Genomic DNA, 26,428 nt, shown 5'->3' on the forward strand with positions numbered 1-26,428 from the left:
TAAGAATGATGTTAGCTGTGGGTTTTTTCATATATGGCCTTTATTATGAGGAAATATGTTCCCTCTAAACTTACTTTGCAGAGGTTTTTTATTATTAATGGATGTTATACTTTGTCAAATTCTTTTTCTGAGTCTCTTAAAATGATCATACGGTTCTTATCCTTTCTCTTATCAATGTCATATATCACATTGATTGATTTGTGAATACCAAATCATGCTTGCATCCCAGGAATAAATCCTACTTGATTGTGTTGAATGATTTTTTTTAAGTATTGTTGAATTTGGATATTGAATTTGAATATTGGATATTGGATTTTGTTGAGAATTTTGCATCTATGTTCATCAGAGATATTGTCCTGTATTGCTATATACCTCCCTCTTAGGGCCACTTCTACTGCATCCCAGAGGGTTTGGAACATTGTGTTTTCATTTTCATTTGTTTCTATGTGTTTTATTTCCTTTATTTCTTGGTTGCCCCATTCATTATTTAGTAGTATGTTACTTATCCTTCATATACTTGTGGTCTTTCCAGATTTTTTCTTGTGGTTGACTTCTAGTTTCATAGCATTGTGGTCAGAAAAGATGCTTAGTATGACTTTGATCTTATTGAATTTGGTGAGATTTGTTTAGTGGGCTAATATTTGGTCTATTCTGGAGAATAGGTGCACTTGAAAAAAGCGTGTATTCTATTGTTTTAGGATGAAATGTTCTGAAGGTACCTGTTAAATCCATCTGTTCCAGTGTGTCATTCAAAGCCCCCATTTCTTTGTTGATTATCTGTTTGGATGGCTTGTCCATTGATGTAAGTGGGGTGCTAAAGTCACCTACTATTACTGTTTTATTATTCATTAGTTCTCTTATGTTTGTTATTAACTGTTCTATTTATTTGGGTGCTCCTATGTTGGGTGCATAATTATTTACAATTGTTATATCCTCTTGTTGGATTATCCTGTTTATTATGATGTAGTATCCTTCTTTGTCTCCTGCTCAGTCTTTGTTTTAAAGTCTATTTTGTCTGATATTAGTATTGCTACTTTCTTTTACCATCCATTTGCATGATAGATGTTTCTTCATCCTCTCACTTTCAATCTGCAGGTGTCTTTAGGTCTAAAATGTGTCTCTTGTAAGCAGCATATGGATGGGTCTTGGTTTTTTTTTTATCCATTCTGCCACTCTGTGACTTTTGATTGGAGTGTTTAGTTTGTATATATTCAAAGTAATTATTGATAGATATGTATTTATCGCCATTTTATTATTTTGTGGCTATTTCTGGAGATTTATCTCTGATAATCTCTGATTATCTTTCTTGTCTTTTTTCTCTTTCATGGTTTCAATATTCTTTAGGGATTTATTTGGATTTTTTTCTCTTTATTATTTGTATATCTATTAATGACTTTTGATATGTGGTTGCCATTTGTATGGTATATGACCTCTTCTGCAAATAGCAGTCTATATTAATTTGATGGTCATTGAAGTTTGAACCCGTTCTTTACCCTTGTCCTTCTCATTTTTGGGTATTTCTTAAATTTTAGATCTTTTATTTTGTGAGTTCTTTGACTTTTTTTATAGAAATATTTTTTTTATATTGCTTTTATATTTCCTACCTTTATAATGTCAATTTTGGGCTCTCCTTTCTACTCAAAGATTCTCCTTTAATATTTCTTGCAGGGCTGTTTAATGATCATGAACTCCTTTAGTTTCTGTTTGTCTGGGAAGCTCTTACCTCACTCTGAATGATAGTCTTGCAGGATAGACTATTCTTGACAGCAGATTTTTTTTCTTATTCAGTGCTTTGAATATATCATACTTCTCTCTACTGGCTTGGAAAGTTTCTGCTGAAAAATCCCATGCTAGCCTTATGGGTTTTCCAAGGTAAGTCACTGTCTTCTTTGGCCTTACTGCTTTAATTTTTTTCTCTTTATTACTATATTTTGCCAGTTTAATTACAATATATCTTCATGTAGATCTGCTTTAGTTGATTTTGATGGGAGTTCTCTGTGCCTCCTGGATCTGGATGCCTGTTTCCTTCCCCAGATTAGGTAAGTTTTCAACTATTAATTCTTCAAATAAATTTTCTGCCCTATTTTCTTTCTCTTCTTTTACTGGGACTCCTATAGTGTGAATGTTATTACATTTGATGGAGTCACTGAGTTCCCTAAGTCTATGCTTGTTTTCCCTAATTCTTTTTTTCTCTGTTGTGTTGTGTTCAGCATGATTACTTTCCATTACTCTGTTTTCTAGGTCACTAATTTGTTCCTCTGCATCTTCCAGCCTCCGGTTCATTCCATTAAACTTGTTTCTTATTTAGTGAACCCTTTATTTCTGCTATCTTATTCCTTATCTCTGTGTTAACAATGTCACTCATATCTTCACCCTTCTTAAGTCCAGCAAGTATCCAAATGATCATTACTTTAAATTCTCTGTCAGGCATGTTACTTATATCTGTTTCACTGAGATCTATGGCTGTGGCCTTGCCCTGTTTTTTCATTTAGGGTAAATTTCTCTGTCTTCTCATTTTGTCTAGGTCTCTGTGTTAGGAAAGTCAGCTATGCCTGTTGTTTTTGAGGGTAATGACCTTTTGAAGAAGAGGTCCTGTCATGTCCTGCCACTAGCGTCCCCTGCTACCTAGGGCCTGGCACTTTTAAGAATGTCTCTAAGTGTGTGCTGTGCATGCTCTGCTGTTTTGTCCTGGTTGCTTTATCATCCAGACCTGTATTCAGCAGAGGCTGTCTTTACCTGTGGTGAGCAGTATTTGCTCCCTGGCCTGAATGTGGCATATTTTAACTAGGCATGCTCAGGTCTCTTTGTGAAATGAGACCTGTTGCCAGTGATGTCTGAGCTGAGGTTCCACCAAACTCCTATGTCAGCAGTCACCATGTGAGTAGAGGTTTGGGCTGGTCTTCTGGTAGAAGGTGCCAGGACTAAGGCCATGGAGATAGGTGAGAGTGGTTCTTCTGGAGTGCTGGGGGAGAGAGGGATGAGGCTTGGTATAAGCAAGTCAGGTAGGAGTGTCAGGACTGTGCTGGTTCCTGCAGGTGGCCCTGTGCTTATGCTGAGGGGCAGGGTTGGAAAATGGCATGATCACTTCCCTTGTTCCTGGAGAGGTCTCTCTGTGAGTACTGTCTCAGTGGAACTCAGTTCGAGATGAGTGAGTAACCTCACCACCATGTGCCCCAGATGCTCTTCAGATTGCTGTTTCCATTCTGTACATGCACAGATTGCTTGTCTGCCTTCTCTCCAAGGGCAGCACAGCGCCCTTGGGGCTCGATCCCAGCGAAGTCTACTAACCTTCAAAACTCATGAAATTTAGCCCCTCTTGCTTTCCAAGCCAGTTGCAGTGGGGATTTGTTTCCCCCATATGCGCCCCTTGTGTTAGTCTGTCTTCTCCATGATTGTGGCTAGCTCCCCACCTCAGCCACAATTTTTTTCTCTCCCAAACCATGTCTCCATATTTCCTACCTTCTTCAGCATGGCCTCTTCTCTCCTGTTATTGTCCTGCCAATCTTCAGGTCGATTTCTGGGGTATTTAGGATGACTTTTGAGTTATGTAATTGTATTCATGGGATGAGGTGAGTGTAGGGTCCTCCTACTCTGCCACCATCTTCCAAACTGTATATGAACTCGTTTTTGATTGAGGAAGAATATGCTCCTCTTTGATATACATATTATAGATATTTTTTCACAGTTTATCATTTGCCTTTTGGTTTCAAACACACATTTTAAATTATAATATGATTTCATTTCTCAGTTTTTTCCCTTTTTTTAAAGCATGTGATTTTTTATATCTTGCTTTGAAATCTCTCTTCATACATTAGTGGTTTTATTTTTTATTTTTTATAGAGAATAGTTTATTTTGACAATGCACTATTTTATTTTTAAAATGTTTATTTACCTTTTGACTCCCTTCAACCATTTCTCCCATCCTACTGCATTGCCCACCTCTGTATCTCTGAGATTTTTTTTTTTTGTATTTGTCTTACCATTAACACATTCTTTTTTCCTGTTTTTACTTTTTCCTATTCTTATGCTTACTCTTAATTGACATTCACTTCTCTGCTTCCTTGATAAAGGGTTTCCTACTCTGTAGTTTGGATCTTGGACTTTAAGGATGGAACTGACTGTGCATGAATATTACGGAGTCTTAGGATTCATAGAATATCAGAGAACATAGATGTAGATGCCGTGCATTTGAACTACATCTAGAAGGTCTTGTACTTCAAACAAATGTCATTTGAGATTAGGCAATTTAGGGGCACCTGAGTGGATCAGTGGGTTAAGCATCTTTTTTCAGCTTGGGTCATGATCTCAAGGTCCTGGGATTGGGCCTCCCTGCTGAGGAGGGAGCCAGCTTTTCCCTCTGCCTTTTCCCTTTCCCCCACCTCATGCTCTCTCTCTCTCTTCTAAATTAATACAATCTTTTAAAAAGAGAGATTAAACAATTTAATGAAAGGCAAAGAGATGCAAGAAATAAAGGGATTTAGTCAGAATTGAGATTGGAAAAGAACAAAAATGAAACGAGAGGCTTCTTACAGGAATATATACTCCTCTCAGGTGTGTGTGTGTATAAAGGTGGGATAGTGTTATTTTAGTCTGTTTAGCTGCTATAAAAAATACTGTAGATTGAGTAGCTTATAAACAATAGAAATTTGTTTCCCACTGTACTGGAGGCTGAGAATTGTTAAAGAAGAGAATTCAACCCAGTAAATTTGAAGATCTAATTAGCTTTTGAAATGATTCATTAATTAAGCAGCATCCAATCTAGCATCTAGTGGTGGGGGGGGTGGTCCAGGGAGTTATATAGTGTGAAATGTTTTTATAGGAAGGAGAGCAGGGCAAGAAAGTTACTAACAAAAGAAGAGGATTGTTCCAGGCAAGGTTGCATTCCCTACAGGGACCGGGAGGGTCATGCAGATGACCTCATCTTTCTTTGGGGGATGGAGAGGGTCCTTGAGGCAGTCACTGATCAAAAAATTACTAACTGACTGGTTAAGACTACATTTCTGTGGGAGGTTGAAATGCAATTCGATTAGATATTAAGTTTGGGAACTTGGCCTACGTGACACCATTTGGAACCTGTAGTTTTCTTTTTAACACAGTCCAAGACCAAGGTGCTGGAAGATTGGGTGTTCTGTGAGGGCTACTTCCTCACTGACAGCTGTCTTCTCACTGTGCCCTCATGTGGTGGAACAGGCAACCTGTTTCTCTGAGGCCTCTCTTGTAAGGACAGCAGTCCCAATCACGAGGGCTCCGCTCTCATGACCTAAGCACCTGCCAAAGCCCCCACTTTCTCATACCAGCACATGGGGGTTAGGATTTCAGCACATGAATTTTGAGGGGGTGCAAACATTCAGCTCATAGCAAGGTGGTGTGTAGGTGAGAGAAACCAGAGGCCAGAGGTAAGGGGATGTTTTGTAAGACCAGGAAGAGGCGGCATGACAGCTGGAAGCCACCACAGTGAGTCAGGAATAACATCACTCTCTGAGCTATAATGGCTGAGGAGCAAGTGGTGCCTGTGAGGTTTAAGGAAATGTGGGTAGCTGTTTAACTGAAATGGCCACAGGTCATTTGTCTTCGTTGTGGAGGGCGTTTCTGCTGTGACTCTAAAGATGATTTTACAGATTGACAGAACCTGACAGACAGTTTTTGGTTTCTGTGATGCCATGATTGCCTTTCACTTTGATCAAGCTCAGGGGCTGAACATGTTCCTCACATCTGTAGCTGAGATTTCCCAGCTTAATTTGGTTCTCATCAGAGTAGATGTCTATCCAAATAAATTGCAGCATCTGTACCTACAGCTCTGAGAAAGAAAAGATGTGCTTGATGGTCTCCCCCAAGCCGGTAGCATCTACTTGAACTCATTAGAATTACAAAGAAATCAAAGAAAGAGAGAGAGAGAACTGAATTTGGCTGCTGCCAGGAGGGAGGAGGTGATAGGCAGATATGCAGGCTTTGAGGCTATGCAAGGAACAGAGCTGTGTTTCTGAATAGCACCATGGTTACCGTCTATAAAAATAATGAGAAGAGGAGAGAAAAATAAGAGTGCTGGAGTTTGAAGATTTTTTTTTCTAAGATTGTTTTTTTATCCACTTGTCTGATCAAACAAAATAATCCTGTGGTTTGCATTATCTTGACTAAATTAAAAACCAAAACCAAAAGCAAATTATAAATTTCTCTTTAAATACTCATTGCTAAGTATTCACAAATGTTGTGCTCTCTCCCTCCTCTAGACACCATGAATCCTGTGTTTAATGAATCATTGTGAAATAATCCGACTGCTGATCTCCAGTGAACATTCTGTGATGACTTTAACTTTCGCCCACTACTTTTTAGCTCATTATCACTGAAGGCAGTGACATAGTTGCTCAAATTTCAATGCTTTTTGAATCCAGCTGTGGCCATTGATTCCCTCATTGAATTTGATGGTGTTGAGCACAATAAGAAAGATGACTTAATGGGTCTTAAATGTTTACCGTTATTGAAACCATCCTGCAATTTTCATTACCAAAAGAAGTCCCTGTTGAAATGTTACTTTCTACTTCCCAAATGATGCTTGTAAGCAAAGACACAAGGAAATGCAGTCCACACCAGCTGTTTCAGTCTAATTTAGAGAGAAATTAAGTGCTCACATCCAGTCAAACTCCACTAAAATATTCTTTTCTTAATGATGAAAGGACCAAAGGGCATTCCATTTTCACAACTCAACGTAAACGTGACATTTTTCCAGCATTAGCATTCTTATATAATATGAAGACCACTTCTTTCAGAAGGTGATTCTTTAATATTAGAGGATATACATTGAAGGAGATCTGAATATGCCACCCCAAAGTATGTCCCTTTGACATAAGGATTTTTTTTTAGCTGTAGGCAATTGAGTGCTCAAAAGCAGACATAAATTTCCCTTTGTGAAGAATTCTGCTATGAGTGTTAAAAAGCCATGTAACATATGAGCACAGCTTGAAGGTGACTAGAGTTTTGCCAAGTAAAAGGATTAATAATGTATATAAGGAAAGAAAATCTTATGAGGACAGAAAAGTTCTACAAGCACAGGCATCTGTCTGTTTATCTATTACTAGGTCTCCACTGCCTAGCACAGTGCCTGGTAAGCTAGTAGGTGTTTAGTAGATATTTCTTGAAAAATGAATAATTGAACTTTGGTACCCTATAGTTGCATGGGTGCCACCAGCAACGGTACAACGGTTGAACAATGTGATCTCATTTATTCATTGCTGTGGCTAACTTTGGTGGCTATTTGTGGAGTTCATAAGAAAAAGGACAGAATAGAAGAAACCAGTCTGGAATATTTTAGGAGCATTTAGTCATTCTTTCAGTGATGCAGGAAAGACGTTATGGCTCAAAGTGGATGACCAAGAAAGAATTCTTGAGATATCTTTGGTGTAAAAAGATGGTTTTATTAATTCATGGGGAGAGCAGCCCTGGGCAGAAACAGCTAAACAGCTGCCCTGGGGTCATGAGGAGTGGCCCATTGTATAATTTCAATTTGTTGGGGGGAGTGGGGGCAATTAGAGACAGCATAAGCCTTCCAGGTATTTGCAACATGGTTTCCAGGATCCTGACTGGGCCAGCTATTGTTCAGAAAAGGTCATTTATTAGTGTTTAGTAAAAACTCATCATGAGACTCTTCAGATGTATATCAGTGGGTCCTCTGCTTGGAAGACGATTGCTAACCTGCATCTTAGGGGAAAGAGATAAAAGAAGTTTCCAAAGGAATTTTTATTTTTTAAAGTAGATTTATAAAACCCTGGGGTTTGAGCTAAGATTACTTTTTGCCCTTAGTAAAGTATCAACATCAAGGCAGCTGAGTCCCCAGAGGAATGTCACTCTGCCTGTTTCAAGGACTTGTTAGTGGACTGCAAATAGTGAGGAAATTTAACAATTTTTTTTTTTTTTTTTTTTTAGTCTTTGTTTCCCACTTCATGCAGCACATATTTTTTGAGAGACACTGTATCTCACATACTTTGTGGGCCTACTGAGGATGAAAAAGTTTTGGTTCCTGCTCTCTAGGGGCTCACAGGGTGATTGGGGAGGTAGAAACAGAAACAGACAGCTATACTGTGCAGTAACTACAGTGACAGATGTATTCCCAGGGGTTATGTGTTTGCAAATCCATCTTGGGGCTTTCGGATCCTCTTGAGTTGAATCTGCATGGGTGTCAGTCAGAAGAGGGAAGTTGGGCAGAGTTTCTATGAGATCTAGCAGGAACACAGATACTCCCTGAGATTCAGCATTGGGTGTGTGCTAATGCAGTCAGTAGCAAGCCATCTGGAATTCGTAGAGGTACAAAGTCAAAGATAGAGGTAGAGTTGGTCAAGAGAATTAGGTGTCCGGCCTTGAGTACTTATAATTACACATGCAGGAGTTGGGGTTTTATCTCATTATTAACGAGGAACTACAGAAGTGATAGAGGCAGAGGAACGACATGGTCACATTTATATTTTATAGAGATCATTATTGAACTTATGTGAAGGATGGATTGAAAAAATAGAGACAGGATTGATGTGGAGAAATCAGTTGCATTAATTGAAGAGAGAAATGATTAAGGAAGCTAGAGAATTTCCACCCAGAATGATAGCTTTTATTCATTAAAATTAACTAGCAATATCAAAGTAACTTGGTGTGATTCTGGTTTCAGATAGTTTTATTTTGCTTACCTCTAATTATTCATAATTGGAAATTGAAAAATGCTTAGAACTTTGTTACTTGCCAACTTCAGTGAAATATAACAGGCATCATTAATACAGCAGAAAGAAAACGGATTCTAATTTAAGGACGGTCATTTTTCAGATTCAGTAGCTTGTGCAGAGAACCGGATCCTGCAGTTCTGAGTCTAGGCAGATTTTATTCTTCAATCAAAGTAGTTCAGTTGACTCCACCAGAGACAGTGCCTTTCTGGAGATTTTTGGAAAGGGATTCTAGTGTGAGTCGAGCACTACACTTTTCTCTTTGGTCCTCATTTGCATGCGTCCCTTGATCCTAAATATCTTATATTTCAAAGAATGGTTCTGTAGCATTTTCCCAGTTTAGAGGAGATTTTTAAGGAATCCAGTGATGACTAGACATTATGAATCCAAATTTTTAAGGAATCCAGTGATGACTAGACATTATGTTCAGTGTATGAGTGTAGCTCTGCCTCCTGTTATGCTGGGCCTTCCTAGCTCTGGACTGTTTACTTGAAAATCTAGTCCTCACCCCCCCATGCTCAGGATTTAGGAGATACTGGCCTGTGCTGGCTTCTAGCCAGATTCTGTCGGTGGGAAGCATTGGAGGGAAATCAGAAAGTGAGGGGTAAGGAGACACCAGGGTACTGACCGCCTTCTTTCTCTGACTCCCGTCCATCTCTCTGTGGCTCCATCTCCTCCATTCAAGCTCATTATGGACTCAGCTACTTGTGCTGGCCCTGGATTCCAGGAACAACACCCTGTCCTCCTTCCAGTTCGAGGACTGTATCAAGTTCTACTCTTACTAATCCCCGCAGTGTCTCACTGTCCTCTGTTTGGCTTCTCAGCGGTTCCATCACCTACACAACCTTTTCCTTGTATTGACTTCTCTCGCTTCAACTGTTAGAGTGGTTGTGTTGCTGGGTGAACTGAGGAGATCCAGGGTCCTGGGGCCTCCCCCCCAAGCCTGTCCCAAAGGTAATGCCTAAGGCTCTTGGTCTCCTCACAAGAACGAATTCAAGAACAGACAAAACACAGTGGACAAGTGACACAAGTAAGGTTTATGAAAGCCCAAGTGTACTCTTGAGATGTGAGAGTGGATGAGCTCAAGGGAGAGCTGTATGTGGGATTTGTGTTTCTTTTATTGACAGTTGTTAACAAGGGGATGGAATAGTCTTTGCCTGGGGAGGGGATTTCTTGGAAGCAGACTTTCAGGACTTTTCTTATTTGGTCAGGAGTTTCCTGCCTACTTTGTTGGCCATCTTGGGCCTGTCTGGTTTGATTCAGATTCTTGTGGTCTTGTGTGCTGCCTGGACAGTCCCCAACTTTCCATATAGCTGGCCATGACTTCCTCTTTGCTGACCTCCAGGCATCCTGTGAGAACCTAACTAACTGCCTCTAACAGTTCTCGTTTTCCATGTTGGGCCCTGACAGGTGCACAAGGCAAGAGGAGTTCTTTAAAGGCTTGAGTTAATCATCTGGATTAGGAATTTTCAGTACATATAATCAGTATTCCCCAAAACATTATTCAAATGAAAGATGCCACTCCACAGAAGAGGACTTCTGGGTAATATGAAAGCAAACAAATCAAAGAACTAAGAACCTTGTCAAATTTCAAACTTTTTATTGAAAATACAGAATTCGATTTTGAAGAATAAATATTGTGGCAAGTTGCTTTACTGAAATTCAATTTTTTTGTATGTTGTGTCTCTAATTCTACTCTTCCTGTCATCCCAGACCAAATGCTTAAGATGCGTTCTTTTGTACTTATCTAACTGGGTTGCATTTGTTTGTTTTGCAAGGCAAGGGACAGAGGCAGAGGCTCCTGGAGGCAGTGGTGCTTTGACTTCTGTTCAGCTCCATTAGCAATAATACTGAGTCTGTGACGAGTAGAAATGAATTGGGAGAGTGGGGTTCTTGTCTCACAGAGTTGAAGAATGAATCTCATGGACAAAGAAGAGTGAGTAAAGTGAGAGAAGGTCAGTAAGCAAGGGTACAGAGAGAGCTCTCAGGAGTGAGAGGGGACTCGACAGGGCTGCCCCTGGGGTCCTCCATGGACAGTCTTGTATTTAGGACTGACCAGGGAGCTTGTGGCCTTATCATTCTTGTGATGTCTTGGTTTGAATAAAGACTGGTGATACCATCTTTAGTGGCTTCCTTCTTTTTAGGGTCTGGTTATTCTTTGTTGGTCACAGGTAACCATCATAAAAAATAAAATAATAAATAAATAAATAAATAAATAAATAAATAAAAGTCTTTTCCACCCATACCTGGGACAGGGTGATCTGGTTTGTTTTCTTATCTCTGATTTCTGTACATCTCAGCCTTCTTGGGACTTTGTTTTGTGAGCCTGATTCCATGGCCCCCTACCTCTCTCTCCCTACCTAGCCCTACCTGTCCTGTATTCAGAATGAGGGTGTGTGATGGGAAGGCTTTTGAGGAGTTGTGGAAAGCCCTGAGGCTCCATGGAGATTAGAGATCTCTGGATCTCAGAGGTAGCCAGGACCCCCAACCATGCCATGCACCTCCCTGAGCAGATGGCAGGGTCTCAGGGGATTATTTCCTGGTGCATTTAGGAATTGTTCAAGAAAAAAATAATATTCTGTTAAAGGAAAGTATTACTCATGACACTTGTTAAAGCACATTGGGCCAAGTTTAGTCAAGGTGTGTGTGGAGGGGTGTTATCTCAATAGGTGTGAGGACCGCAGCTATATATCTTGCTTTGAAGGAGAGAGCGTAGGTTCAATTTTGAACACAGTGTGGGCAAGTGAGAATTTATAGCCCAGGAGCAGGAAGGCAGTCCGTGAATGAAAAATTAGTAACAGGAAACAATACAGGTAAGGAAAATTCTGGCTAAACCATCCTAATAGGATCCTTGCTGAAGGCAAGTCAGATATTGACTGGGGAATGGTGGAGGATGAGGAGCCTCATCCAGAAAGACTACATTTACTTAGCACAGTTCTTGCTAAAATTGAACTATTCAAAGATGAACACAGAAACCTGAAAAGGAGCTCAGAAGAGGCTGAGTAAAATTTGGTCAATGAGAGAACTTTATCAGAACCTAGGTCCTCATGACTCCAGTCTCTTAACACTGCCACAGAAAGTCCAGAGTTTTCTGACCTGAAGACCCATGTGGATTGGGACTCTGAGTGCATGGTCCTCACCAAAGCAGACTGATGTGGACCCTTGCCAAATTCCTTGGTCCTCCTGAGTCACAGAAAATGCCTGAGCCTTTGTCATCCTGAAATCCAAAGCTCCCTAAAAAAGATGAAAGTTGAATTTATTGTCACTCTTGAAGAATGGAGCCTGAAATGCAGAATTAAATTGATTTTAAGAGGAGCCTCTGGGTGGCTCAGTTGGTGTAGCATCTATCTGCCTTCAGCTCAAGTCATGATCCCAGGGACCCTGAATTGGGCTCCCTGCTCAATGGGGAGTCCGCTTCTCCTTCCCCCTCTGCTGCTCCGCATGCGTGTGCTCTCTCACTCTGTCAGATAAACTAATAAAATCTTTTTAAAAAGTAAATTGATTTTAAGAAGAGAACTAAAAGTAATACTAAATGTGTATCTGGATTTCCTAACTCAGATTTATACCGTTGCAAATGTAATCGTATTCAGGTCACACTTTTTTAATCTGCAAAGCTGTTGCAAATCATATTTTAACTACCAGATGTTGACAGCAAATTTGCTTAATAAAGGTAAGTGGAAAAGGCCACAAATGGAGAGATTTAGGACCATAGAAGCCAAAACAGAATAACTCAGAATAAAATCAAATGCACAGTATATAAAGACTTCTGGTAATGGTTTATGCTAAGGCTTGCTTATGAATAGTTATATAAAAAGGTATTAAAATCTGTATTAATTTGAAGAATTGCAAAAATAGCCACCAGGCTTGTATATGAAAGGTCAATGCCAATGTATTTAATAGAGTTTAGCAAATATTACAAACTCCACAAATACTAGTTTTTCATATCCTTTTTATATTGCTAAGAAGAAACAATCATTGAGAATATGTCTGTATGCTACTGTTGTATTAATAGGTTGGCTTGGAATTTTTAACCTGTTCATACATGTTTTCCTATGTTGAAGTTTATTAGTAACTATCTCTTTTGGTGATATGCTTGCATATCAGTATCCTTTTTCCTCATCTTTGGTTTCTGTGTTTTCTGCAAAGAATATTTATCCCTTGAAATTATAATGGTTTCTTGCAAAGTTCCTATGTGAGTTACCTCACATTGACAATAGGGAAGGTTAATTTATTCACTAATTTTTGGAAAACACAAAATACATTCTTTATTTTTATTTTTAAGATACATTCTTTACATAAATATTACTTTTATGGAAATAAATCTAAATTTATTCTGGGAGGAAAATTCTAAGTAGAATTTTCAATTTTTTGTATTAACCAAATGGGATCCTTTGATCTTTATTCCAGCCTCTAAAGAAGTTTATGAAACAGAGCAAAATAGTATATTTCAAAGAAAGTTGGCTTCACCAGTGGTATCTAAAGGCATTCATTGGCATTCTGATCATAAAGTGATCTTGTGCTAAAGATAAAATAAGATTTGGTTTTGTATTTAAATTGTTTTTGAGAGTGCTTTGTAGTTGGCTAACTCTCACTCTATTGTGTTCTGGGTCCCCTTGAAGTACTAAGTAACACAGTTGAAACCCATCCATATTTTAATATGTCCTATGGATACTCTACTGACTTGGGAGGCAGTGTGTTATAGTGTCTTGGGTTTTGGAAACGGACTGGCATTATAATGTGGACCTGCTACATAATAGTCAGATATGATATTCAGTTTCCAAACTTTAAAGACTCTTCATATGTTATTTTATGTATGATCTTTAGACACCATTATATGGACAATCCTTTTTTTTTTTTTTCATACAAGGTATCCTTAAGATTTAGCTAAATTGACTTAACCACTTCCCTCTTGATGGACTTTTGAATGGTTTCTGGTGTTTTACTATTAAAAATACTGCTAACATGAAAATCCTTCTATTGGGTTGTTTGTGCAGGTTCCCCTGAAGAAGCAATCATGAAAAGGTGGAAGGATTTCTGGTAGAGAATGTAGCTCCACTATCAGTTAGAAATAGAACATTTCCTTTTTGTAGTTGCATGGAAATCTCATCCTTTTCCTAATAAGCAATAGTGGGCAGAATAAACAATGGTGGGCAGTTACTTCCTCAGAGGGGTCTCATTCTGTCAGGAAAAACTCATCTTTTATATTTCGTGTTTCTTTTGAGCAAAAGCATGGCAATTGGTCTAGAGATTCTTTTCTTTGCAATATACAGAGATATCTTTGTCTAGATTATAGCATAAACGTTTTCCATTAATGGATTTGTCTAATCACTTAGTCTGAGAACATTTAATTTACTCTGTAAGTTTTTCTTTTTTTTCTGAGTGAAAGTGTCTTCAAAAGACTCATAAAAGCCTTTTAATTCAGAGATGGAGACAGTTTGCCATCCTCTCTTCTACCTCAATTTTAAATCATCAACAAATAAAGTGAATAAAGCACTTGTAAAATTATCATCTTCATGGAGACCAGAATATTTTTGGAAGATAGGAGTCAAATAAATGCTGGAAGTCTCTGAAATTAGAGATTAATTCATCCTTCCATTTTTAGGACTAGATTTTTGGCTAATCCATTTTGACAGGTAGGACTTCAGAAGTATCGAATAATGTGAAGCCTGGAGCTCTCCAGGCTCAGGTTCTGATCATGATATTTGGTATTGTTTTCTTAATAAATCATTTGATACTGCTTTTTCCCTCCAAGTTTTTTAGCATCTCCAGGTCCCATGAGGAAATGAGTGACTAGATAGATATCAGGGTATCTGAGGCTATAAATTTCTAGGATAAACTTAAATTCTTCAGTGAACTCCTGTCTTTTTTTTAGGATGAGATTTTCTTAGGTTAACTAGATTATGCAATTCTGATCTAAACCAAGATTTGAGCCTATAAAACCAGTATGGTTGGTCATCATCTTCACCTAAATTATAAGAAATTAGGAAGGAGTATCATGTATTCAGAGAAATATGTTTAAGAAGGAGAGAGGGTGCCATGAATGTGCTAGAGGAACAGAGGAAAGAACAGACCAAAAAGTGAAATTAGTGAAATTACAGGAGGCCCTGAAAAAGGCCAATCCAAGTCTGGTCAGGAAAGAAAGTATTTGTTTGATATTAGATTCTGCATGTTTTTATTATTGTTTTCTAAAGAGTTCTTTTTAAAGGAAGCAATTTTAAGTTTTAGAGGCCCCTTCATAACAATAAAAAATATAGCTTATTGAGTGTTGGGAATTTGTAACCCTTTTTCCTAGGCATCTCAAAATGATTATTTTATTCATATCCCATGTTTCCCTAGCATGGTCCATAAAGTTCAGAATTGTATATGGTAAAATCCCGCCAGAATGTAAGAAGTTGGACAGCAACCCACAGGTTCATTGAAATGATTAGGCAATTGATTGAAAACCAGAGAATCTGAGAATCAGACCCTTTGAATCTTGGGTCCAGCATCACTGTCCCCCAACCCCCATCTCATCCATGTGTCTCATCAGGTAGTAAAACAAAAGAAACAAAAAGCGTATATGCAGAACTGTAAAGATTGAAGGACTAAAAGCTTAGGCAGTGCTTCCAAGGAGACTGAGCACAGGCCCAGAGCAAGCTGGTCCACCTGTCGTCAATGGGATTCCTAAGACATCCATAGGTGTCCGACATGTTGGAGGGGCCCATGCCGAACACCAGAATACCCAGTCCTGATCTGAGCCTCTACATCCAAACTCTGAAAGGAAACCTACCAGAACATCAGTAAAACCTTTATTAAAAAATGTCAGAGAGGAAGACTCAGAAGGAAGATGGAATTTTTAATGAGACTTAGCAAGCAGAGCTCTGCTGATACTCACCTAATGGCATGAATAGCTGGTCAGAGATGGTTCTAGTGTATTCACTACCGTTGTTTGGGCATTTTGAAGATATCAAAAGGGCAGGAAGGAACAGAAGGTGAAGGCCATGTGCAAGAGAGGATGGAAAGAGGGCATGTGTGGGTCAAGTACATGCAAGAACCACAGTGGGAAACTCTTAGTGCTGTCTCTTACAAGATGAATAAAAATATTTATTGAGTAAATGAATGGAAGAATGAACGAGCGAACAAAAGAAGTAAAAGTAAAGCACGGCAAGATTTCTCCGGGGTAACCCGTTACTTCCTGTAGGATTGTTTAAGAATTTTTGTGAAATAGCGTATAGATTACAAGTTGATGGATAGATAGAGTTTGGAACATGTGACAAGAGGGATGGGTATTCAGCTGAGAGAAGAGAGAGCTCAAGTGATTGAGAACTGAGGCAAAACTAGGGAAGGGAAAGGGAACAGTAGGTAGCATAATTTTTTCTAGATCCAAATTTTTTAAGGTTAATAAAGTAAATTAGAGTGAGATGAGAGAATGCCTTAAATTTCTAGTGATTTCAATGATTCAAATGGTGTATACCTGTGAGACCATCTCTCACTGAGGACGATTCACATTAATAAGATGCCATGTTGTTAGTTTTGTTCTTTAAAAAATATTTTTAAAGATTTTATTTATTTATTTGAGAGAAAGAGAAAGAGCACGTGACTGGGGGGTAGGAATAGAGAGGGAGGGAGAAGAAGGGGAAAAGAATCTCAAGCAGACTCATTGCCAAGGGCAGAGCTTCCTGTGGGGCTCGATCTCATGACCCTGAGATCATGACCTGAGCTGAAAACCAAGAGTTGATGCTTAGCCGGCTGAGCCACCCAGCGCCCCCAGTTTTTCTGTCTTGAGTGGGAGTTGTAGTTTGCTTGGGTCACCGAAAGGTGTCAAAATTACGAGGTTGATCATGCGAAGATAGTAGACTGCTTCCCAAAGGATCCCTCTGACCTTGCTCAGCCTCAGTGGCAACACACATATGACATACAACATACAACCTACCAGTGGGCCAAAGCCTCACTGCAGCTGTCATTCCTGTGTGTCGATCTCTGTTCTTGGCAATACCATAGCTTCACAGCTTGCGATATTATGAATCATAGTCTTGCCTTTTCATTTTATTCTTTATTTAGTTCTATAATTATCTAAATGAGCTTTGAAATTGTGAGCTGAAGCTTCAGATTAGTCTCTGACTCTGCTATTCCCAGGCTAAATTTGGTTCAATACTTTATATTTCTTAAAAGAAAAAAAGATCAAAGTAATTTTTCAGAGATAGTCCAAGGTCTCATTACCTGCCTTTCTCCCCTACTCTCTCCCAAGGAATAGCCACTGTCCTGAGACTAGAGTGATTTTTTTTTCTGTCTATATTTCTGTATTAATTACTCACCTCCAAAGACACCAGGAACACTCTTGTATTTCCCCTCATATTTCAATGAAGGAGGGAAGTGTGAGGAATCTCAGGAAGTGTTAGAAAGGACTTGTGACAGATTTGGCCTTGGGTTAGGAGATTTTGGGGGTAGGATTTAAGAAAGTGGGCTTCACTTTGGATTGTTTACGATTAGGAAGGAGTAATTCTATTACTGAATATCTTAGTAAGTCTTACCTTAAAGGAGGGAAGAAGCCATAGGCTAAAGCTGTAATTGGTAAAGAAGCAACCTTTGTTCATATTAGCAAGGTTAGAGGATCTCAGGTTGGTATCCAGGCTTGTCTTTGTTCAGCATGACTTCATAGTGATCATGTTTTTATCCTGATCCATAACAGTCACAGAGTGGCCTTGGCTGATACTGATGTTTTGAGAAATTATTTATGTCTAATAGAAAAACCTGAAGTCCATGTGTTACAAAACTCAGAAAAATAAGTCTTGGCCGGTTTCTACTTGATAGTGTCAGCTCTACTCGCAGGTGTCATGGGCTGCTCTTTTCATATATCTATATATTTTTGCACATATATGGGTATGGATATGGATGCATGTATGATTTATGGTATATTTAATTTTGATGTTTATCTTAAAATTTAGACTGATGACATTATGATTTTAATAATTTGCTTGTTAAAATGTGCATTCTTGATGCATCCAGCTCATTGCTTTTAGCTGTGTGTGTGGGATGTCGTTGTATGGATAAACCACATTGAGTCACCTATAGGTGTACAGTCAGTTTAATTATGTGGGTTTGTTATTATTTTAATAACTGTGGTAGTCCTGTTGAAGATGAGTATAAATGTCTGTTACATACCTGCATATGAATTTCCCTGTGGTGTTTATTCTAAAACAAAATTACCATTTCAAATTTACCAGGTATTATCAAGTTGGTCTCCAAATCTTAATTGTATATATTTTTGCTTGGTCCTGTATCAGAGTTTGTTTCCCTACATCTTCCCACAGCACTTGATATCATAGATAAATTTTGTCAGTCTTCTGAGTGTGCCTTAGAATCTTATTGCCATTTTGTTATAATTTTCTGTAATTATTAAGGAGCCTGCCTATTTTTTGTGCTTTTTCTGGCCATTTGGTTTTTCAATTTTGCGCATGACTTATTTGTATTATTTGGTCACTTTCCCACCGAAATTTAGGTCTTTTGCTTATTGATTTGTGTATATTTTTACACATTTCAGACACTAATCATTTGTATACTCTGTAACTTATCTTTTACCTTTTTATGTATTTTCTCACCCAGAACATTTTAATTTTAACTCAAGTTTATTAGTTTCTCCCTTTGTGATTTGTGTTATTCATCTCTTTAAAAAAACTGTACTCTGGGAGGTCTGAGTGGCTCAGTGATTGAGTGTCTGCAATTTTGGCTCAGGTTGTCCTGGGATCGAGTCCTGCTTCTCCCTCTGCCTGTGTCTTTGCCTCTCTCGGTGTGTCTCTCATAAATAAATAAAAAATAAAATCTTTAAAAAAATCATACTCTGTCCTGATGATATAAAGTTGATTTCTTTCATTTTCTTCTATAAGTTTTAAAGTGCTGTTTTCCACATGAGGTCTTTAGTTGAACCCGCAGGGTGTGTGTGTGTGTGTGTGTGTGTGTAGTTCGAGGTAGGTATCTATTTTTCTTTTTGAACCCTGCACATATTTCTGTTCTGATTAATGATGTTACCTCATTCCTAAGTCTAGTTTCTATATGCACATGGATCTATAGCTGAGCTCTTATATTTTCTTACATTCTTAACTTTGGCAGTATCTCAGTGTTTTAGTTACTCTTCTATTTCTTCTTCAAAGCTGCTTTACCTATTTTGGGCTCTTTATGTTTCTGTATTGCTTTTGTATTCATCATGTTATGCTCCTTGGATTTGTTCTGGAAATTTAATAAGAATTGCCTTAGTTTATAAAATTATGGGGGGGCTGGGTGGTTTAGCAGTTTGGCGCCTGCCTTTGGCCCAGGGTGCGATCCTGGAGTCCTGCATCAGGCTCCTGGCATGGAGCCTGCTTCTCCCTCTGCCTGTATCTCTGCCCCTCTCTCTCTCTATGTCTGTCATGTAAAGAAATAAAATCTTTAAAAATAAAATAAAATAAAATTATGGGGAAATATCCGACTTTAAATATTGAGCCTTTTTAGTGGTGAACATTGTATAATATCTGTCTGTGTCTTGCAATAGGATTCTCTAAAGTTAAACCATCTTTGTATTCTACTTTGTTATGTATTATTTTTTACAATTTAAATTCATTTTTTTGAATTTCAATTCATAATTAACATTATTTCCTTTATGATGATGTCATTTTCAGTCTTTAGGATCAAGATTTATTTAGTATCATTATATTTAATTGCAAAGTTTCCTCTCTTTCTATTCTGCAAAATAGTTTATGTAAAATAGTAACTCTTTTTCCTTAAAGTGTTCATGGGGCTTTCATTTAATACTCTCTGGCTCTTGCTAATCATCAGTGGGTTCATTTTTAACTATAGATTCATTCTTTATTTTTTTAATTTTTTTTAGATTCATTCTTTAAATTGTGATAATGATGTTCAAGTTTACTGTTTCCTTTTGAAATGTTCAGAATAACCATTTCATCCACATTTTGTAATATACTTAAATAACTTATAATCTTTTCTTATTTTTTCAAGTTTTTTCAAGTTGTGTCCTATTACATTTAAAACTGTCTTTGACTTTCTCTTTCATTCTTGATAAAACATGCCAGTGGTTTGTCGATTGTATTAGAGTCATTGTAAGGAGTATATTCTTCTGTATCTGGTTTCCATCACTTACTATTCTTCTTGTGAGACTGCTTTTTTGCTGCATATAGTAGTAGTTAACTTGTTCTCACTGCTTTATAGTATTCCACAGTATTGTAATGCCACAATTTATTTTTTCACTCCAACATTAATTGGTATTTCGGTTGTTTTCAGGTTTTATTATTTATTTATTTTTTTAAAAAGATTTTATTTATTTATTCATGAGAGACAGAGAGAGAGAGAGAGAGAGAGAGAGAGGAGGCAGACACATAGTTTCTAGGGAAAACAGATTCTTTGCAGGGAGCCCAATGTGGAACTTGATGTGGGACTTGATCCCCAGACCCCAGGATTATATGCCCTGAGCTGCCAAAGGCAGATGCTCAACCCCTGAGCCACCCAATAGTCCCAATTTTCAGGTTTTAGATACCATGAAAAGGACTACTTTGGACTCTTTTTGCATATCTTTTGCTACACATGCATATATACAATTCTGAAAAGTATATTCCTGAGGAATAAAATTACGGGGTCATACAGTTTGGATATGTTCAGATTTAGTAGCTAACAATGAGTTTTCTGATTTGAACTGTGTCCATTAATATATGTGGACTGCTCAGTGTTCTCACCAGCATATAGTTTTGCCTGTCTCTTTCATACTATCATTCTGATTCAAAGGGCTTCCAGATTTACAAAGAAATCTGAACTCAACAGTCAATAATTTTTAATCTTTTACATATGTCAAAGGAGCATTTCATCTAGATATGAAAAATTAGTTTCTCTAACAATAAGTGGTGCTTCAGGTATGTTAGGTCAAATATTAGATTTATTGGAGTTTTAAAACAAGAGGCTGACCTTTGCCTCATTACTCTGTTCCATTGTATGATATATTTGAAACATTTGTGCTCAGTTTCCTAAAGTAAAATTTAGGAGAGAATCATGGATATGGTTGTTAAAACTGTTCAGAAAATTTGTGTAAGTGATAGGAGTCATCACCAGTGTATGGAAATGTTGAAAGAAGTAGAAGACAATGAATCTTAATGATCTTGTGTTCTTTGCCAATGAGTATTGGTTGAGTCATGGAAGAATTTTATAAAGATTTGCAGTTAACTCCATTCAGGATTTCTTGAAATGAAACTAATGCTTGCCAAATATTCAATAATCAGGGACAGAAATGGCAATGTGATTTCCATTTTGTCATCAATATCATACTGCATACGAATAAGCTAAATTTGAAGCTCCAAGGAAAGGAAAAGCTTATTTTTGATTTAGCTCAGTAGCTTTGAGAATTTATTTTGAAATTGAAGCTTTTACAAGTCAATAATGTTTTTATACATTTTTCTAAAATGAATCAATGTGTAGAACATTGCAATTAATAGCATTGTGTAAATTGGCTATAAAAGCAACAAGACGGACACCAGGTGGCTCAGTGGTTGAGCATCTGCCTTTGGCTCAGGGTGTGATCCCTGGGTCCTGGGACCAAGTCCCATATCGGGCTCCCAGCATGGAGCTTGCTTCTCCCTCTGCCTGTGTCTCTGCCTGTCTCTCTGTGTCTCTCATGAATAAATAAATAAAATCTTTTTTTTTAAAGCAACAAGAAAAATTTGACCATTGTTTGCTATTGATAAATTTAGATTTGTTTTTCAATTCATGCAACATCTCTGAATTTGTTGTTAATATTGACTTGACACAAAGTTAATTTACTTGGACAGATGTACTTTTGAAACATTGTTTTGAAACTGCTATACTTTTATTTTAAAGGCAAATCTAACTCAGGGGATCCCTGGGTTGCTCAGTGGTTTAGCGCCTGCCTTCGGCCCAGGGGGTGATCCTGGAGTCCCGGGATCAAGTCCCACGTCAGGTTCCCTGCATGGAGCCTGCTTGTGTCTCTGCCTACCTATCTCTCTCTCTCGCTCTGTCTCTCTCTGTATATCTCTCATAAATAAATAAATAAATAAATAAATAAATAAATAAATAAATAAAATCTTTTTAAAAAAATAAAGTCAAATCTATTGTTATAAAAAACACTTGAATGGGTTATGTAAATATTATTGCAGAAATCAAGGAAAAATTATTTTTTATACCCAGTTCAGTTAAGTATATATGGACTAATTTAGAAATGGTGATCTACTTTTTCAACTGTAAATTCGATGAATTATGATAAACAGATCAAACATTTCTGATGAAAATTTAGCATCTAAATTGAGATGTGTTTTAAATATAAAATACATAGTGGATTTTGAAGACTTAGTTGCAAAAATAATGCAAAATAGCACCTTAATAATTTTTTATAATGATTAGATGTTATAATGGTAATACTATGTGGCTACCAGAAAATTTAAGATTACATTAGTTGCTCTCACTGTATTTCTATTTTACACTGTTAATCTAGAGTTGTAGCTTAGATGTGTGTATTTTCAGAATAAGAAATCCCAAACCGAATGCCACAAAACGAATTAGATGGATGACCTCATGTTTTAATTCCATGATTTTTCATTGGCTCTAGGAATAATATAAATTCCTTAGGATGGTGCACATTCCATAGTTAGACACTGACTCTTGTTCCTGCAATATGATCTACTCTTCTCTCTGCTGCACTTTATTATGTATGAAAACATGAGTCTTTTTAATACTTTTGATCTTGTCATACAATTTCATGAGCTCTAAAAATTTATATCAGTGGGCCTGTTGCTTAGAATCCCTTTATCACCTTGACTGCTTGGTGAATTCCTATAATTTTTGCAAGACTCTACTCTTGTTTTCTTCTTGTTTGGTAAGTTCCACTTTTCCTCGTGGAGGATTAATCTTTAACTGTATAACCACTGTCTTCCTCATCCTTCTTTTATAATCCTTTATGATAATATTGCTATTTTACAAATCTATCTCCCCACTAGACTGAATTCTTTTTAACCTAATTTCTTATATTTTCCTACACATTCCTTATAGAGTGTCTGGCATTGGACATGCCTCATAATGTGTATATTAATATTCTTTAAATGTATGAAGGAGAAAAAAACATTTTAAAGAGAGGATGAAAAGGACAAACTTAAAAATTTCCACGTTTATAAAGATGGTAGGGTGCGTCTCTCTGGCAATCTTCTTAGTTTTGTGAAAGAAGAATTTTAAATATTTGTCAAAAATCTAAAGATAAATAATATGCAAAAATATAAGCTTTCCATTTTTATTTAATATGAAATAAGGCATTATATAAATTCAAGATTAATATTGACTATTTATTATTCTTTCCTGACAGTTTTATTAACCATCCAGGAACATAAGATAATTTCAGTGTTCACTCATGCATTAAATGACTACCTGTGTCAGTTACCTTTAAATATTTTGATAAATACATAGCAGACCTCATGGAAAATATTAAAGGAAAATTATGTCACTAAAAAATAATAATGGGTGTTATTAAAGAAGCACCTAAGGCAAAATGGAAAACATAATATTTTCTCTTGCCTTATATTTCCTGGAAATAGAGGAATTGAGACATAGAGTGAGTAATTTTAATTATTAAAATAATAATTATAAACTATAGATAAATAAATTTATAACAAACTATTAATCTAAAAGGTTAGATGTAAACTATTTTAATAAACTTCTCCCCAAATTATTATTCTTTAAACCCTTTTTAAACCCTACAAATTATATGTTGATTGTTGCTTGACATAGTGGGTGTTTAGAAAAACATTTTTCAGTATTATGCATTATTATTATTATCAGTCATTATTATTTTGATGGTTTTCCTTTTGATGGTTTTCTCATTCAGTAATAAATAGTATTCTTTTTTAACTAAAAATTATTTATCAAAAATAAATTCAGTTTCCTACATATAATCTTTAGCTGAGGAAGATAACCATTCCCCCCACTATTTTGATGTTTGTATATAAACGTTCTCAACTGTCCTTTTCTGCTATAAGAATATAGGACACCACATTGCTGGCCTGCTACCTCTAGTGTCACTTATTTTGATTATCATATTAAAATGGCTCTGATTTACAGTCCACCCCCTCTTGTAGCTGAAGCAGGAAAAAAAAAATTCTTCCCCAGAGGAGAGCAGAGTAACCTGTGCCTCACATGTACCCACAGATGAATCTGTTGGCTGCATTCACCTCAGGGCCAATGTCACTCCTGCTGGATTTCCTACTCAACAGCATTTTCCCGTAGGCAGGGAATCGTCAAGGTGTATACCTTCTTAGTATAATGCTTCTAGAACCTCCAGAATTGGGCCTTGAAGCATATCCTGGTTGTATAGAATCCCTTTGGGTTGGTGTCATCTGTCTCTCTTAGCCCTTACCTGAAATCTTACCTTCCTAGCCCCTCTCTTTTCACGCCATGAGCTTCACAGTGTAGACAACCAGAGGACCATGTGAGGAGCAAACACTTATTGGTGAGGATAGATGGGGGGGAAAAAAAAGAAAGAAAAGAACTCCTGGATTTTTCAGAGCAGCGGCAAAAGTTGTGTTGGATTTCATCCCTCTTCCCTGTTCTTGGCATTTTATTTTGACTAACACTAAGCAATGTTCCCACTTGCATGTTGAAGCATAGCCTTTCCGGTCTGTTTAGTGTGATCTTAGGTGGCATTTGCAAATGTCTCAAATTGCGCATCCGACGGGACAGACTTAACTGCAAGGATGTGGTTACCATGGTACTCAAAAGACAGCTTTCTGAGAGAAATGTATCTCCTCCACAACCAGAAGTAAAAACCGAAAATAGAGTGGCATGTTTTCTCCCAGAAATTGAGGACATAAAGTACAGTATATGTTAGTAAAATGCAAAGTGTAATTTTAGTTTTTAAAACTTCCTTATTACTTTGAATCTGATCTATTTAATGAATTTTAATTATGACCTTGCCCAGTGCATGAGTCACATTATAAATTACTCCTAGAGCTCATGCTGGTAAGAAAGTCAACATGCTGGCAATGTAGTAGGAACTGCTTCATGGAACTGCTCATCTGAAACTCATGGCACTGTCATGACACTTCTCCTAGGTTTCTTCCCGCAGTAACACTATTTTTAGATCTATGTAACATATGGGAATCAAACTACATGGAGAAATCACAGCACAGGTTCTGGAAGCTTTTGAGCTAAGTGAAAATTTTGTCTCATCTTCTCAATCTACAGATGAAGAAAATAAAAGACAAAAAAGGTAGCTGATTTAGCTAGTCAAGGAAGCGATTAGAAATAAAACCAGCACTTGCCCTTAGACCTTATACTCCCTTTTTGACCCTTGCTTGTAGGCTTCTTATTGTTTGCTTTATCATTTCAAGACATCCAGGGCTGGTCAGGCAGTGGGAAGTCATGGCTCTTGGAGATGGGAGGCCCTCTGTATAGTCTGCCCTTGAGAACCAAACTGATATTTCTGCATCTAGGGCGTTCATTCTTAGGAGGGCGTAAGGGACCTTGGAATGATCTTGAATCTCCATCTACTGCTTTTCTGTAGGTTGCTGAGCCTGGAAAAAAAAAATTGATGTGTTATAAATCATTTTGCAGTGTCTGGATATTTCAGTGGTGTTGTTAGGGAGGCTGTATACAGTGCCTCTGCCAGTAATTGGCATCTTGTCTAACTTTTGAAACATATCACCTGATGGTGGAAAGTAGTTATCATGTGGATCATTACACTTGGCCCCTGTAAAACTGTAACTTTATGTCCTTTAGTTTTAACTGGGTTTCCAGTGCTCCCGAGGACCCTTTCACCTTGAGCTGACTCTGTTAATTATCCCATGATCACAATTGCAAATGTTCTCTCCTCTTTCAATCTTCAACTACTGTGCCAGTTACGTGTGTGTGTTGGTGGGGCGATTGTTGTTGCAAGAAATAAAACTACTTATGGATGACTTAAGCCAAATGAAATGTACTGACTTGATATCAAAAGCTCACAGAAGTCTGGAGAAACGGCCTCGCAGAGGACAAGACCAAGGCAGCTGGGGAGTCAGAAAGCGGGAGCTATGGGAATGAGTATTTGGCAGGAACATATCAGAGCACAGCTGCCGGGGAGTGTGTACTTCCCACCCTTTCTCTAGTCTTGCATCAAGGTTCAAAGTCTCTGGAGTAAATCTTTGGCGAAGCGTAGGACACATGTCTGCCTCTTGGCTGCATGGGGCTGTTAGAAGCAAGATCAAGCACCCTCAGCCTTTGTGATTGGAGGCAGGCGCCTGGATTTCATGTTGTAGCACACCCACAAATGCTGGGGCGTGGGTGATTCCACCAGAGGAAATCCAAGTGCTTGTAAGATTCCAAACAGAACGGATATGGTGTGGAAAACAACAATTGTCAGTAATCCTGCATACTTTCCTTCTCATTCTTTGCAGAAGGCCATTACCTGGATTAGTTGGAAAGATTAATGCCATTTGAAATGAGCTGTATAATTTTTCCCCTTCTCCCATTTCCCATTTATTTCAGAACAAGGATCCCATGTTTTTTTCAAGCCAATTTACATTCTCTGGAAATTTCTGTTATCACATCTAACTTCTTCCCCCTATTCGATCTCATTTATCTCTGTCTCTTTCCTTTTGACTTTTAAGATGTTCACCTTATCCCAAGTTATTTCCCATTTCCAAATTATTTTTTAAAAGCTTGCCATCCACATTTCTTTTTCCTTAAGTAACATCAGATCTCCCAATTTCTCAGTTTCAAAAGTGTGGATCACATTGGTT

At 37.6% G+C, this 26,428-nt stretch overlaps 1 protein-coding gene across 1 annotated transcript in view; it reads left to right on the forward strand.

Annotated features, from left to right (window-relative positions):
• Positions 1-26,428, forward strand: part of GPM6A (glycoprotein M6A) — a 329,909-nt gene that overhangs the window by 98,438 nt on the left and 205,043 nt on the right. The gene's annotated exons all lie outside the window — the stretch shown is intronic.

The sequence above is a fragment of the Nyctereutes procyonoides genome, unplaced genomic scaffold, assembly GCF_905146905.1.
Source record: "Nyctereutes procyonoides isolate TBG_1078 unplaced genomic scaffold, NYPRO_anot_genome, whole genome shotgun sequence".
NCBI lineage: Eukaryota > Metazoa > Chordata > Mammalia > Carnivora > Canidae > Nyctereutes > Nyctereutes procyonoides.